A 14,776-nucleotide genomic window follows, 5' to 3' on the forward strand; every position below is an offset into this window, starting at 1 on the left:
GTGTAGTGGGCACATCTTCTTCCCTGACGTGATTATTCTCTGCAGCTGAAACTGAGACTCTCAGATCACTTCGTGTCTGCCAACTACGGTTCCTCTATGCAACCAGATAATTGCCGAGAAAGGCTGATGTGTAGCGGGCAAATCATCTTCTCTGATGTGATCATTCTCTGCAACTTAAACTGAGACTCTCAGATCACTTCGTGTCAGCCAACAAAGCAGCCGCAGCTGAAGATGACCAACTTCCTCATGTGTCACAGGGTGATCAGACGTTGCAACAAAAGACATGCAGGTGGTAGAGAGAAGAGAAAAAGCTTACAGCACCTGGTATTCCCAAGCTGTCTCCCATCCAAGTACTAAGGAGGCTCAACCCTGCTTGGCTTCCGAGATCAGACGAGGTCGGGCATGTTCAGGGTGGTGTGGCCGTAAGCAACAATGTGTCTGACAAATGTGCATTATATAAGTACAGGAATCATACGGTTCCTCTATGTAACCAGATAATTGCTGAGAAAGGCTGATCTGTAGTGGGCACATCTTCTTCTCTGATGTGATTATTCTCTCCAGCTGAAACTGAGACTCTCAGATTACCTCATGTCTGCCAACAAAGCAGCAGGAGCTGAAGATGACCAACTTCCTCATGTGTCACAGGGTGATCAGACGTTGCAACAAAAGACATGCAGGTGGTCAAGAGAAGACAAAAAGCTTACAGCACCTGGTAATCCCAAGCAGTCTCCCATCTAAGTACTAACCAGGCCCAACCCTACTTGGCTTCCGAGATAAGACAAGGTGGGGCTTATTCAGGGTGGTGTGGCGGTAAGCAAATATATTTGTTACAAATGTGAATTATATAGGTACTGGAATCATACACTTCCTCTATGAAACCAGATAATTGCCGAGAAAGGCTGATGTGTAGTGGGCATATCATCTTCTCTGATGTGATCATTCTCTTCAGCTGAAACTGAGACTCTCAGATCACTTCGTGTCTGCCAACAAAGCAGCAGCAGCTGAAGATGACCAACTTCCTCATGTGTCACAGGGTGATCAGACGTTGCAACAAAAGACATGCAGGTGGTAGAGAGAAGAGAAAAAGCTTACAGCACCTGGTATTCCCAAGCTGTCTCCTATCCAAGTACTAACCAGGTACAACCCTGCTTGGCGTCCGAGATCAGACGAGGTCAGGCTTATTCAGGGTGGTGTGGCCGTAAGCAACAATGTCTCTGACAAATGTGCATTATATAGGTACTGGAATCATACGGTTCCTCTATGCAACCAGATAATTGCCGAGAAAGGCTGATGTGTAGCGGGCAAATCATCTTCTTCCCTGACGTGATAATTTTCTCCAGCTGAACATGAGACTCTCAGATCACTTCGTGTCTGCCAACAAAGCAGCAGAAGCTGAAGATGACCAACTTCCTCATGTGTCACAGGGTGATCAGACGTTGCAACAAAAGACATGCAGGTGGTAGAGAGAAGAGAAAAAGCTTACAGCACCTGGTATTCCCAAGCTGACTCCTATCCAAGTACTAACCAGGTACAACCCTGCTTGGCGTCCGAGATCAGACGAGGTCGGGCTTATTCAGGGTGGTGTGGCCGTAAGCAACAATGTCTCTGACAAATGTGCATTATATAGGTACTGGAATCATACGGTTCCTCTATGCAACCAGATAATTGCCGAGAAAGGCTGATGTGTAGCGGACAAATCATCTTCTCTGATGTGATCATTCTCTGCAACTGAAACTGAGACTCTCAGATCACCTCGTGTCTATCAACAAAGCAGCAGCAGCTGAAGATGACCAACTTCTTCACGTGTCACAGGGTGATCAGACGTTGCAACAAAAGACATGCAGGTGGTAGAGAGAAGAGAAAAAGCTTACAGCACCTGGTATTCCCAAGCTGTCTCCTATCCAAGTACTAACCAGGTACAACCCTGCTTGGCGTCGGAGATCAGACGAGGTCGGGCTTATTCAGGGTGGTGTGGCCGTAAGCAACAATGTCTCTGACAAATGTGCATTATATAGGTACTGGAATCATACGGTTCCTCTATGCAACCAGATAATTGCCGAGAAAGGCTGATGTGTAGCGGGCAAATCATCTTCTCTGATGTGATCATTATCTGCAACTGAAACTGAGACTCTCAGATCACTTCGTGTCAGCCAACAAAGCAGCAGCAGCTGAAGATGACCAACTTCTTCACGTGTCACAGGGTGATCAGACGTTGCAACAAAAGACATGCAGGTGGTAGAGAGAAGAGAAAAAGCTTACAGCACCTGGTATTCCCAAGCTGTCTCCCATCCAAGTACTAACCAGGTACAACCCTGCTTGGCGTCCGAGATCAGACGAGGTCGGGCTTATTCAGGGTGGTGTGGCCGTAAGCAAAAATGTCTCTGACAAATGTGCATTATATAGGTACTGGAATCATACGGTTCCTCTATGCAACCAGATAATCATCTTCTCTGATGTGATCATTATCTGCAACTGAAACTGAGACTCTCAGATCACTTCGTGTCAGCCAACAAAGCAGCAGCAGCTGAAGATGACCAACTTCCTCATGTGTCACAGGGTGATCAGAAGTTGCAACAAAAGACATGCAGGTGGTAGAGAGAAGAGAAGAAGCTTACAGCACCTGGTATTCCCAAGCAGTCTCCCATCCAAGTACTAAGGAGGCCCAACCCTGCTTGGCTTCCGAGATCAGACGAGGTTGGGCTTATTCAGGGTGGTGTGGCCGTAAGCAACAATATCGGTGACAAATGTGCATTATATAGGTACTGGAATCATACACTTCCTCTGTATAACCAGATAATTGCCGAAAAAGGCTGACTTATAGTGGGTTCATCTTCCTCCTTGATGTGATTATTCTCTGGAGCTGAAACTGAGACTCTCAGATCACCTCGTGTCTATCAACAAAGCAGCAGCAGCTGAAGATGACCAGCTTCTTCACGTGTCACAGGGTGATCAGACGTTGCAACAAAAGACATGTAGGTTGTAGAGAGAAGAGAAAACGCTTACAGCACCTGGTATTCCCAAGCAGTCTCCCATTAAAGTACTAACCAGGCCCAACCCTCCTCGGCTTCCGAGATCAGACGAGGTCAGGCTTATTCAGGGTGGTGTGGCCGTAAGGAACAATTTCTGTGACACATGTGCATTATATAGGTACTGGAATCATACACTTCCTCTATGAAACCAGATAATTGCCGAGAAAGGCTGACTTGTAGTGGGCACATATTCTTCCCTGATGTGATTATTCTCTGCAACTGAAACTGAGACTCTCAGATCACTCTGTGTCTGCCAACAAAGCAGCAGCAGCTGAAGATGACCAACTTCCTCATGTGTCACAGGGTGATCAGACGTTGCAAAAAAAGACATGCAGGTGGTAGAGAGAAGAGAAAAAGCTTACAGCACCTGGTATTTTCAAGCGGTCTCCCACCAAAGTACTAACCAGGCCCAACTCTTCTTGGCTTCCGAGATCAGACGAGGTCAGGCATATTGAGGGTGGTGTGGCCGTAAGCAACAATGTGTCTGACAAATGTGCATTATATAAGTACAGGAATCATACGGTTCCTCTATGTAACCAGATAATTGCTGAGAAAGGCTGATCTGTAGTGGGCACATCTTCTTCCCTGAAGTGATTATTCTCTTTAGCTGAAACTGAGACTCTCAGATCACTTCGTGTCTTCCAACAAAGCAGCAGCAGCTGAAGATGGCCAACTTCCTCATGTGTCACAGGGTGATCAGACGTTGCAACAAAAGACATGCAGGTGGTAGAGAGAAGAGAAAAAGCTTAAGGCACCTGGTATTCCCAAGCGGTCTCCCATTCAAGTACTAACCAGGCGCAACCCTGCTTGGCTTCCGAGATCAGACGAGGTTGGGCTTATTCAGGGTGGTGTGGCCGTAAGCAACAATATCGGTGACAAATGTGCATTATATAGGTACTGGAATCATACACTTCCTCTGTATAACCAGATAATTGCCGAAAAAGGCTGACTTGTAGTGGATTCATCTTCCTCCTTGATGTGATTATTCTCTGGAGCTGAAACTGAGACTCTCAGATCACCTCGTGTCTATCAACAAAGCAGCAGCAGCTGAAGATGACCAACTTCTTCACGTGTCACAGGGTGATCAGACGTTGCAACAAAAGACATGCAGGTGGTAGAGAGAAGAGAAAAAGCTTACAGCACCTGGTATTCCCAAGCTGACTCCAATCCAAGTACTAACCAGGTACAACCCTGCTTGGCGTCCGAGATCAGACGAGGTCGGGCTTATTCAGGGTGGTGTGGCCGTAAGCAACAATGTCTCTGACAAATGTGCATTATATAGGTACTGGAATCATACGGTTCCTCTATGCAACCAGATAATTGCCGAGAAAGGCTGATGTGTAGCGGACAAATCATCTTCTCTGATGTGATCATTCTCTGCAACTGAAACTGAGACTCTCAGATCACCTCGTGTCTATCAACAAAGCAGCAGCAGCTGAAGATGACCAACTTCTTCACGTGTCACAGGGTGATCAGACGTTGCAACAAAAGACATGCAGGTGGTAGAGAGAAGAGAAAAAGCTTACAGCACCTGGTATTCCCAAGCTGTCTCCTATCCAAGTACTAACCAGGTACAACCCTGCTTGGCGTCCGAGATCAGACGAGGTCGGGCTTATTCAGGGTGGTGTGGCCGTAAGCAACAATGTCTCTGACAAATGTGCATTATATAGGTACTGGAATCATACGGTTCCTCTATGCAACCAGATAATTGCCCAGAAAGGCTGATGTGTAGCGGACAAATCATCTTCTCTGATGTGATCATTCTCTGCAACTGAAACTGAGACTCTCAGATCACCTCGTGTCTATCAACAAAGCAGCAGCAGCTGAAGATGACCAACTTCTTCACGTGTCACAGGGTGATCAGACGTTGCAACAAAAGACATGCAGGTGGTAGAGAGAAGAGAAAAAGCTTACAGCACCTGGTATTCCCAAGCTGTCTCCTATCCAAGTACTAACCAGGTACAACCCTGCTTGGCGTCCGAGATCAGACGAGGTCGGGCTTATTCAGGGTGGTGTGGCCGTAAGCAACAATGTCTCTGACAAATGTGCATTATATAGGTACTGGAATCATACGGTTCCTCTATGGAACCAGATAATCATCTTCTCTGATGTGATCATTATCTGCAACTGAAACTGAGACTCTCAGATCACTTCGTGTCAGCCAACAAAGCAGCAGCAGCTGAAGATGACCAACTTCCTCATGTGTCACAGGGTGATCAGAAGTTGCAACAAAAGACATGCAGGTGGTAGAGAGAAGAGAAGAAGCTTACAGCACCTGGTATTCCCAAGCAGTCTCCCATCCAAGTACTAAGGAGGCCCAACCCTGCTTGGCTTCCGAGATCAGACGAGGTTGGGCTTATTCAGGGTGGTGTGGCCGTAAGCAACAATATCGGTGACAAATGTGCATTATATAGGTACTGGAATCATACACTTCCTCTGTATAACCAGATAATTGCCGAAAAAGGCTGACTTATAGTGGGTTCATCTTCCTCCTTGATGTGATTATTCTCTGGAGCTGAAACTGAGACTCTCAGATCACCTCGTGTCTATCAACAAAGCAGCAGCAGCTGAAGATGACCAGCTTCTTCACGTGTCACAGGGTGATCAGACGTTGCAACAAAAGACATGCAGGTGGTAGAGAGAAGAGAAAAAGCTTACAGCACCTGGTATTCCCAAGCAGTCTCCCATCAAATACTAAGCAGGCCTAAACCTGCTTGGCTTCCGAGATCAGACGAGGTCGGGCTTATTCAGGGTGGTGTGGCCGTAAGCGACAATGTCTGTGACAAATGTGCATTATATAGGTACTGGAATCATACGGTTCCTCTATGCAACCAAATAATTGCAGAGAAAAGCTGACTTGTAGTGGGCACATCTTCTTCTCTGATGTGATTATTCTCTCCAGCTGAAACTGAGACTCTCAGATTACCTCATGTCTGCCAACAAAGCAGCAGGAGCTGAAGATGACCAACTTCCTCATGTGTCACAGGGTGATCAGACGTTGCAACAAAAGACATGCAGGTGGTCGAGAGAAGACAAAAAGCTTACAGCACCTGGTAATCCCAAGCAGACTCCCATCTAAGTACTAACCAGGCCCAACCCTACTTGGCTTCCGAGATAAGACAAGGTGGGGCTTATTCAGGGTGGTGTGGCGGTAAGCAAATATATTTGTTACAAATGTGAATTATATAGGTACTGGAATCATACACTTCCTCTATGAAACCAGATAATTGCCGAGAAAGGCTGATGTGTAGTGGGGATATCATCTTCTCTGATGTGATCATTCTCTTCAGCTGAAACTGAGACTCTTAGATCACTTCGTGTCTGCCAACAAAGCAGCAGCAGCTGAAGATGACCAACTTCCTCATGTGTCACAGGGTGATCAGACGTTGCAACAAAACACATGCTGGTGGTAGAGAGAAGAGAAACAGCTTACAGCACCTGGTATTCCCAAGCAGTCTCCCATTGAAGTACAAACCAGACCCAACCCTGCTTGGCTTCCGAGATAAGACAAGGTGGGGCTTATTCAGGGTGGTGTGGCGGTAAGCGACAATATCTGTTACAAATGTGAATTATATAGGTACTGGAATCATACACTTGCTCTATGAAACCAGATAATTGCCGAGAAAGGCTGATGTGTAGTGGGCATATCATCTTCTCTGATGTGATCATTCTCTTCAGCTGAAACTGAGACTCTCAGATCACTTCGTGTCTGCCAACAAAGCAGCAGCTGCTGAAGATGACCAACTTCCTCATGTGTCACAGGGTGATCAGACGTTGCAACAAAAGACATGCAGGTTGTAGAGAGAAGAGAAAACGCTTACAGCACCTGGTATTCCCAAGCAGTCTCCCATTCAAGTACTAACCAGGACCAACCCTGCTTGGCTTCTGAGATCAGACGAGGTCGGGCATGTTCAGGGTGGTGTGGCCGTAAGCAGCAATGTATCTGACAAATGTGCATTATATAGGCACTGGAATCATACGGTTCCTCTATGCAACCAGATAATTGCCGAGAAAGGCTGATGTGTAGCGGGTGTATCATCTTCTCTGATGTGATCATTCTCTTCAGCTGAAACTGAGACTCTCAGATCACTTCGTGTCTGCCAACAAAGCAGCAGCTGCTGAAGATGACCAACTTCCTCATGTGTCACAGGGTGATCAGACGTTGCAACAAAAGACATGCAGGTTGTAGAGAGAAGAGAAAACGCTTACAGCACCTGGTATTCCCAAGCAGTCTCCCATTAAAGTACTAACCAGGCCCAACCCTCCTTGGCTTCCGAGATCAGACGAGGTCGGGCTTATTCAGGGTGGTGTGGCCGTAAGGAACAATTTCTGTGACAAATGTGCATTATATAGGTACTGGAATCATACACTTCCTCTATGTAACCAGATAATTGCAGAGAAAGGCTGACTTGTTATGGAAACATCTTCTTCCCTGATGTGATTATTCTCTGCAGCTGAAACTGAGACTCTCAGATCACTTCGTGTCTGCCAACAAAGCAGCAGAAAATGAAGATGACCAACTTCCTCATGTGTCACAGGGTGATCAGACGTTGCAACAAAAGACATGCAGGTGGTAGAGAGAAGAGAAAAAGCTTAAGGCACCTGGTATTCCCAAGCAGTCTCCCATTCAAGTACTAACCAGGCCCAACCCTGCTTGGCTTCCGAGATCAGACGAGGTTGGGCTTATTCAGGGTGGTGTGGCCATAAGCAACAATATTGGTGAAAAATGTGCATTATATAGGTACTGGAATCATACACTTCCTCTGTATAACCAGATAATTGCCGAAAAAGGCTGACTTGTAGTGGGTTCATCTTCCTCCTTGATGTGATTATTCTCTGCAGCTGAAACTGAGACTCTCAGATCACCTCGTGTCTATCAACAAAGCAGCAGCAGCTGAAGATGACTAACTTCTTCACGTGTCACAGGGTGATCAGACGTTGCAACAAAAGACATGCAGGTGGTAGAGAGAAGAGAAAAAGCTTACAGCGCCTGGTATTCCCAAGCTGTGTCCCATCCAAGTACTAACCAGGTACAACCCTGCTTGGCGTCCGAGATCAGATGAGGTCGGGCTTATTCAGGGTGGTGTGGCCGTAAGCAACAATGTCTCTGACAAATGTGCATTATATAGGTACTGGAATCATACGGTTCCTCTATGCAACCAGATAATTGCCGAGAAAGGCTGATGTGTAGCGGGCAAATCATCTTCTCTGATGTGATCATTCTCTGCAACTTAAACTGAGACTCTCAGATCACTTCGTGTCAGCCAACAAAGCAGCAGCAGCTGAAGATGACCAACTTCCTCATGTGTCACAGGGTGATCAGACGTTGCAACAAAAGACATGCAGGTGGTAGAGAGAAGAGAAAAAGCTTACAGCACCTGGTATTCCCAAGCAGTCTCCCATCCAAGTACTAAGGAGGCTCAACCCTGCTTGGCTTACGAGATCAGGCATGTTCAGGGTGGTGTGGCCGTAAGCAACAATGTGTCTGACAAATGTGCATTATATAAGTACAGGAATCATACGGTTCCTCTATGTAACCAGATAATTGCTGAGAAAGGCTGATCTGTAGTGGGCACATCTTCTTCCCTGACGTGATAATTTTCTCCAGCTGAACATGAGACTCTCAGATCACTTCGTGTCTGCCAACAAAGCAGCAGAAGCTGAAGATGACCATCTTCCTCATGTGTCACAGGGTGATCAGACGTTGCAACAAAAGACATGCAGGTGGTAGAGAGAAGAGAAAAAGCTTAAGGTACCTGGTATTCCCAAGCGGTCTCCCATTCAAGTACTAACCAGGCCCAACCGTGCTTGGCTTCCGAGATCAGACGAGGTCGGGCTTATTCAGGGTGGTGTGGCCGTAAGCAAAAATATCGGTGACAATTGTGCATTATATAGGTACTGGAATCATACACTTCCTCTGTATAACCAGATAATTGCCGAAAAAGGCTGACTTGTAGTGGGTTCATCTTCCTCCTTGATGTGATTATTCTCTGCAGCTGAAACTGAGACTCTCAGATCACCTCGTGTCTATCAACAAAGCAGCAGCAGCTGAAGATGACTAACTTCTTCACGTGTCACAGGGTGATCAGACGTTGCAACAAAAGACATGCAGGTGGTAGAGAGAAGAGAAAAAGCTTACAGCACCTGGTATTCCCAAGCTGTCTCCCATCCAAGTACTAACCAGGTACAACCCTGCTTGGCGTCCGAGATCAGACGAGGTCGGGCTTATTCAGGGTGGTGTGGCCGTAAGCAACAATGTCTCTGACAAATGTGCATTATATAGGTACAGGAATCATACGGTTCCTCTATGCAACCAGATAATTGCCGAGAAAGGCTGATGTGTAGCGGGCAAATCATCTTCTCTGATGTGATCATTCTCTGCAACTTAAACTGAGACTCTCAGATCACTTCGTGTCAGCCAACAAAGCAGCAGCAGCTGAAGATGACCAACTTCCTCATGTGTCACAGGGTGATCAGACGTTGCAACAAAAGACATGCAGGTGGTAGAGAGAAGAGAAAAAGCTTACAGCACCTGGTATTCCCAAGCAGTCTCCCATCCAAGTACTAAGGAGGCTCAACCCTGCTTGGCTTACGAGATCAGGCATGTTCAGGGTGGTGTGGCCGTAAGCAACAATGTGTCTGACAAATGTGCATTATATAAGTACAGGAATCATACGGTTCCTCTATGTAACCAGATAATTGCAGAGAAAGGCTGACTTGTTATGGGCACATCTTCTTCCCTGATGTGATTATTCTCTGCAGCTGAAACTGAGACTCTCAGATCACTTCGTGTCTGCCAACAAAGCAGCAGCAGCTGAAGATGACCAACTTCGTCATGTGTCACAGTGTGATCAGACGTTGCAACAAAAGACATGCAGGTGGTCGAGAGAAGACAAAAAGCTTACAGCACCTGGTAATCCCAAGCAGTCTCCCATCTAAGTACTAACCAGGCCCAACCCTACTTGGCTTCCGAGATAAGACATGGTGGGGCTTATTCAGGGTGGTGTGGCGGTAAGCAAATATATTTGTTACAAATGTGAATTATATAGGTACTGGAATCATACACTTCCTCTATGAAACCAGATAATTGCCGAGAAAGGCTGATGTGTAGTGGGCATATCATCTTCTCTGATGTGATCATTCTCTTCAGCTGAAACTGAGACTCTTAGATCACTTCGTGTCTGCCAACAAAGCAGCAGCAGCTGAAGATGACCAACTTCCTCATGTGTCACAGGGTGATCAGACGTTGCAACAAAACACATGCAGGTGGTAGAGAGAAGAGAAACAGCTTACAGCACCTGGTATTCCCAAGCAGTCTCCCATTGAAGTACAAACCAGACCCAACCCTGCTTGGCTTCCGAGATAAGACAAGGTGGGGCTTATTCAGGGTGGTGTGGCGGTAAGCGACAATATCTGTTACAAATGTGAATTATATAGGTACTGGAATCATACACTTGCTCTATGAAACCAGATAATTGCCGAGAAAGGCTGATGTGTAGTGGGCATATCATCTTCTCTGATGTGATCATTCTCTTCAGCTGAAACTGAGACTCTCAGATCACTTCGTGTCTGCCAACAAAGCAGCAGCTGCTGAAGATGACCAACTTCCTCATGTGTCACAGGGTGATCAGACGTTGCAACAAAAGACATGCAGGTTGTAGAGAGAAGAGAAAACGCTTACAGCACCTGGTATTCCCAAGCAGTCTCCCATTAAAGTACTAACCAGGCCCAACCCTCCTTGGCTTCCAAGATCAGACGAGGTCGGGCTTATTCAGGGTGGTGTGGCCGTAAGGAACAATTTCTGTGACAAATGTGCATTATATAGGTACTGGAATCATACACTTCCTCTATGTAACCAGATAATTGCAGAGAAAGGCTGACTTGTTATGGAAACATCTTCTTCCCTGATGTGATTATTCTCTGCAGCTGAAACTGAGACTCTCAGATCACTTCGTGTCTGCCAACAAAGCAGCAGCAGCTGAAGATGACCAACTTCCTCATGTGTCACAGGGTGATCAGACGTTGCAACAAAAGACATGCAGGTTGTAGAGAGAAGAGAAAACGCTTACAGAACCTGGTATTCCCAAGCAGTCTCCCATTAAAGTACTAACCAGGCCCAACCCTCCTTGGCTTCCGAGATCAGACGAGGTCGGGCTTATTCAGGGTGGTGTGGCCGTAAGGAACAATTTCTGTGACAAATGTGCATTATATAGGTACTGGAATCATACAATTCCTCTATGTAACCAGATAATTGCAGAGAAAGGCTGACTTGTTATGGGCACATCTTCTTCCCTGATGTGATTATTCTCTGCAGCTGAAACTGAGACTCTCAGATCACTTCGTGTCTGCCAACAAAGCAGCAGCAGCTGAAGATGACCAACTTCGTCATGTGTCACAGGGTGATCAGACGTTGCAACAAAAGACATGCAGGTGGTCGAGAGAAGACAAAAAGCTTACAGCTCCTGGTATTCCCAAGCGGTCTCCCATTTAAGTACTAACCAGGCCCAACCCTCCTTGGCTTCCGAGATCAGACGAGGTCGGGCATGTTCAGGGTGGTGTGGCCGTAAGCAACAATGTCTCTGACAAATGTGCATTATATAGGTACAGGAATCATACGGTTCCTCTATGCAACCAGATAATTGCCGAGAAAGGCTGATGTGTAGCGGGCAAATCATCTTCTCTGATGTGATCATTCTCTGCAACTTAAACTGAGACTCTCAGATCACTTCGTGTCAGCCAACAAAGCAGCAGCAGCTGAAGATGACCAACTTCCTCATGTGTCACAGGGTGATCAGACGTTGCAACAAAAGACATGCAGGTGGTAGAGAGAAGAGAAAAAGCTTACAGCACCTGGTATTCCCAAGCAGTCTCCCATCCAAGTACTAAGGAGGCTCAACCCTGCTTGGCTTACGAGATCAGGCATGTTCAGGGTGGTGTGGCCGTAAGCAACAATGTGTCTGACAAATGTGCATTATATAAGTACAGGAATCATACGGTTCCTCTATGTAACCAGATAATTGCTGAGAAAGGCTGATCTGTAGTGGGCACATCTTCTTCCCTGACGTGATAATTTTCTCCAGCTGAACATGAGACTCTCAGATCACTTCGTGTCTGCCAACAAAGCAGCAGAAGCTGAAGATGACCAACTTCCTCATGTGTCACAGGGTGATCAGACGTTGCAACAAAAGACATGCAGGTGGTCGAGAGAAGACAAAAAGCTTACAGCTCCTGGTATTCCCAAGCGGTCTCCCATTTAAGTACTAACCAGGCCCAACCCTCCTTGGCTTCCGAGATCAGACGAGGTCGGGCATGTTCAGGGTGGTGTGGCCGTAAGCAACAATGTCTCTGACAAATGTGCATTATATAGGTACAGGAATCATACGGTTCCTCTATGCAACCAGATAATTGCCGAGAAAGGCTGATGTGTAGCGGGCAAATCATCTTCTCTGATGTGATCATTCTCTGCAACTTAAACTGAGACTCTCAGATCACTTCGTGTCAGCCAACAAAGCAGCAGCAGCTGAAGATGACCAACTTCCTCATGTGTCACAGGGTGATCAGACGTTGCAACAAAAGACATGCAGGTGGTAGAGAGAAGAGAAAAAGCTTACAGCACCTGGTATTCCCAAGCAGTCTCCCATCCAAGTACTAAGGAGGCTCAACCCTGCTTGGCTTACGAGATCAGGCATGTTCAGGGTGGTGTGGCCGTAAGCAACAATGTGTCTGACAAATGTGCATTATATAAGTACAGGAATCATACGGTTCCTCTATGTAACCAGATAATTGCAGAGAAAGGCTGACTTGTTATGGGCACATCTTCTTCCCTGATGTGATTATTCTCTGCAGCTGAAACTGAGACTCTCAGATCACTTCGTGTCTGCCAACAAAGCAGCAGCAGCTGAAGATGACCAACTTCGTCATGTGTCACAGTGTGATCAGACGTTGCAACAAAAGACATGCAGGTGGTCGAGAGAAGACAAAAAGCTTACAGCACCTGGTAATCCCAAGCAGTCTCCCATCTAAGTACTAACCAGGCCCAACCCTACTTGGCTTCCGAGATAAGACAAGGTGGGGCTTATTCAGGGTGGTGTGGCGGTAAGCAAATATATTTGTTACAAATGTGAATTATATAGGTACTGGAATCATACACTTCCTCTATGAAACCAGATAATTGCCGAGAAAGGCTGATGTGTAGTGGGCATATCATCTTCTCTGATGTGATCATTCTCTTCAGCTGAAACTGAGACTCTTAGATCACTTCGTGTCTGCCAACAAAGCAGCAGCAGCTGAAGATGACCAACTTCCTCATGTGTCACAGGGTGATCAGACGTTGCAACAAAACACATGCAGGTGGTAGAGAGAAGAGAAACAGCTTACAGCACCTGGTATTCCCAAGCAGTCTCCCATTGAAGTACAAACCAGACCCAACCCTGCTTGGCTTCCGAGATAAGACAAGGTGGGGCTTATTCAGGGTGGTGTGGCGGTAAGCGACAATATCTGTTACAAATGTGAATTATATAGGTACTGGAATCATACACTTGCTCTATGAAACCAGATAATTGCCGAGAAAGGCTGATGTGTAGTGGGCATATCATCTTCTCTGATGTGATCATTCTCTTCAGCTGAAACTGAGACTCTCAGATCACTTCGTGTCTGCCAACAAAGCAGCAGCTGCTGAAGATGACCAACTTCCTCATGTGTCACAGGGTGATCAGACGTTGCAACAAAAGACATGCAGGTTGTAGAGAGAAGAGAAAACGCTTACAGCACCTGGTATTCCCAAGCAGTCTCCCATTAAAGTACTAACCAGGCCCAACCCTCCTTGGCTTCCAAGATCAGACGAGGTCGGGCTTATTCAGGGTGGTGTGGCCGTAAGGAACAATTTCTGTGACAAATGTGCATTATATAGGTACTGGAATCATACACTTCCTCTATGTAACCAGATAATTGCAGAGAAAGGCTGACTTGTTATGGAAACATCTTCTTCCCTGATGTGATTATTCTCTGCAGCTGAAACTGAGACTCTCAGATCACTTCGTGTCTGCCAACAAAGCAGCAGCAGCTGAAGATGACCAACTTCCTCATGTGTCACAGGGTGATCAGACGTTGCAACAAAAGACATGCAGGTTGTAGAGAGAAGAGAAAACGCTTACAGAACCTGGTATTCCCAAGCAGTCTCCCATTAAAGTACTAACCAGGCCCAACCCTCCTTGGCTTCCGAGATCAGACGAGGTCGGGCTTATTCAGGGTGGTGTGGCCGTAAGGAACAATTTCTGTGACAAATGTGCATTATATAGGTACTGGAATCATACAATTCCTCTATGTAACCAGATAATTGCAGAGAAAGGCTGACTTGTTATGGGCACATCTTCTTCCCTGATGTGATTATTCTCTGCAGCTGAAACTGAGACTCTCAGATCACTTCGTGTCTGCCAACAAAGCAGCAGCAGCTGAAGATGACCAACTTCGTCATGTGTCACAGGGTGATCAGACGTTGCAACAAAAGACATGCAGGTGGTCGAGAGAAGACAAAAAGCTTACAGCTCCTGGTATTCCCAAGCGGTCTCCCATTTAAGTACTAACCAGGCCCAACCCTCCTTGGCTTCCGAGATCAGACGAGGTCGGGCATGTTCAGGGTGGTGTGGCCGTAAGCAACAATGTCTCTGACAAATGTGCATTATATAGGTACAGGAATCATACGGTTCCTCTATGCAACCAGATAATTGCCGAGAAAGGCTGATGTGTAG

General features: G+C 46.4%; 27 pseudogenes; all 27 read right to left on the reverse strand.

Moving 5' to 3' along the window:
- Positions 1-309: 309 nt before the first annotated feature.
- LOC140292995 (5S ribosomal RNA) lies at positions 310-428 on the reverse strand (annotated as a pseudogene).
- A 657-nt stretch (positions 429-1,085) lies between these two features.
- Positions 1,086-1,204, reverse strand: LOC140292651 (5S ribosomal RNA; annotated as a pseudogene).
- Positions 1,205-1,476: 272 nt separating this feature from the next.
- On the reverse strand, positions 1,477-1,595 carry LOC140292240 (5S ribosomal RNA; annotated as a pseudogene).
- A 269-nt stretch (positions 1,596-1,864) lies between these two features.
- LOC140294753 (5S ribosomal RNA) lies at positions 1,865-1,983 on the reverse strand (annotated as a pseudogene).
- Positions 1,984-2,252: 269 nt separating this feature from the next.
- LOC140290586 (5S ribosomal RNA) lies at positions 2,253-2,371 on the reverse strand (annotated as a pseudogene).
- Positions 2,372-2,608: 237 nt separating this feature from the next.
- Positions 2,609-2,727, reverse strand: LOC140291697 (5S ribosomal RNA; annotated as a pseudogene).
- A 269-nt stretch (positions 2,728-2,996) lies between these two features.
- On the reverse strand, positions 2,997-3,115 carry LOC140295709 (5S ribosomal RNA; annotated as a pseudogene).
- A 269-nt stretch (positions 3,116-3,384) lies between these two features.
- Positions 3,385-3,503, reverse strand: LOC140283022 (5S ribosomal RNA; annotated as a pseudogene).
- A 269-nt stretch (positions 3,504-3,772) lies between these two features.
- On the reverse strand, positions 3,773-3,891 carry LOC140291083 (5S ribosomal RNA; annotated as a pseudogene).
- Positions 3,892-4,160: 269 nt separating this feature from the next.
- LOC140288403 (5S ribosomal RNA) lies at positions 4,161-4,279 on the reverse strand (annotated as a pseudogene).
- Positions 4,280-4,548: 269 nt separating this feature from the next.
- Positions 4,549-4,667, reverse strand: LOC140290040 (5S ribosomal RNA; annotated as a pseudogene).
- Positions 4,668-4,936: 269 nt separating this feature from the next.
- LOC140290041 (5S ribosomal RNA) lies at positions 4,937-5,055 on the reverse strand (annotated as a pseudogene).
- A 237-nt stretch (positions 5,056-5,292) lies between these two features.
- LOC140291698 (5S ribosomal RNA) lies at positions 5,293-5,411 on the reverse strand (annotated as a pseudogene).
- A 269-nt stretch (positions 5,412-5,680) lies between these two features.
- Positions 5,681-5,798, reverse strand: LOC140296191 (5S ribosomal RNA; annotated as a pseudogene).
- A 1,045-nt stretch (positions 5,799-6,843) lies between these two features.
- LOC140317747 (5S ribosomal RNA) lies at positions 6,844-6,962 on the reverse strand (annotated as a pseudogene).
- Positions 6,963-7,231: 269 nt separating this feature from the next.
- Positions 7,232-7,350, reverse strand: LOC140288595 (5S ribosomal RNA; annotated as a pseudogene).
- A 269-nt stretch (positions 7,351-7,619) lies between these two features.
- LOC140275022 (5S ribosomal RNA) lies at positions 7,620-7,738 on the reverse strand (annotated as a pseudogene).
- A 269-nt stretch (positions 7,739-8,007) lies between these two features.
- Positions 8,008-8,126, reverse strand: LOC140291286 (5S ribosomal RNA; annotated as a pseudogene).
- Positions 8,127-8,773: 647 nt separating this feature from the next.
- Positions 8,774-8,892, reverse strand: LOC140266972 (5S ribosomal RNA; annotated as a pseudogene).
- A 269-nt stretch (positions 8,893-9,161) lies between these two features.
- LOC140290587 (5S ribosomal RNA) lies at positions 9,162-9,280 on the reverse strand (annotated as a pseudogene).
- A 1,423-nt stretch (positions 9,281-10,703) lies between these two features.
- On the reverse strand, positions 10,704-10,822 carry LOC140292299 (5S ribosomal RNA; annotated as a pseudogene).
- A 269-nt stretch (positions 10,823-11,091) lies between these two features.
- On the reverse strand, positions 11,092-11,210 carry LOC140293780 (5S ribosomal RNA; annotated as a pseudogene).
- Positions 11,211-11,479: 269 nt separating this feature from the next.
- Positions 11,480-11,598, reverse strand: LOC140300709 (5S ribosomal RNA; annotated as a pseudogene).
- Positions 11,599-12,245: 647 nt separating this feature from the next.
- LOC140300710 (5S ribosomal RNA) lies at positions 12,246-12,364 on the reverse strand (annotated as a pseudogene).
- A 1,423-nt stretch (positions 12,365-13,787) lies between these two features.
- Positions 13,788-13,906, reverse strand: LOC140292300 (5S ribosomal RNA; annotated as a pseudogene).
- Positions 13,907-14,175: 269 nt separating this feature from the next.
- Positions 14,176-14,294, reverse strand: LOC140293781 (5S ribosomal RNA; annotated as a pseudogene).
- Positions 14,295-14,563: 269 nt separating this feature from the next.
- Positions 14,564-14,682, reverse strand: LOC140300711 (5S ribosomal RNA; annotated as a pseudogene).
- Positions 14,683-14,776: the final 94 nt, after the last annotated feature.

The sequence above is a fragment of the Leuresthes tenuis genome, unplaced genomic scaffold, assembly GCF_036924035.1.
Source record: "Leuresthes tenuis unplaced genomic scaffold, fLeuTen1.0.hap1 SCAF_1, whole genome shotgun sequence".
In the NCBI taxonomy this organism is placed as follows: Eukaryota; Metazoa; Chordata; class Actinopteri; order Atheriniformes; family Atherinopsidae; genus Leuresthes; species Leuresthes tenuis.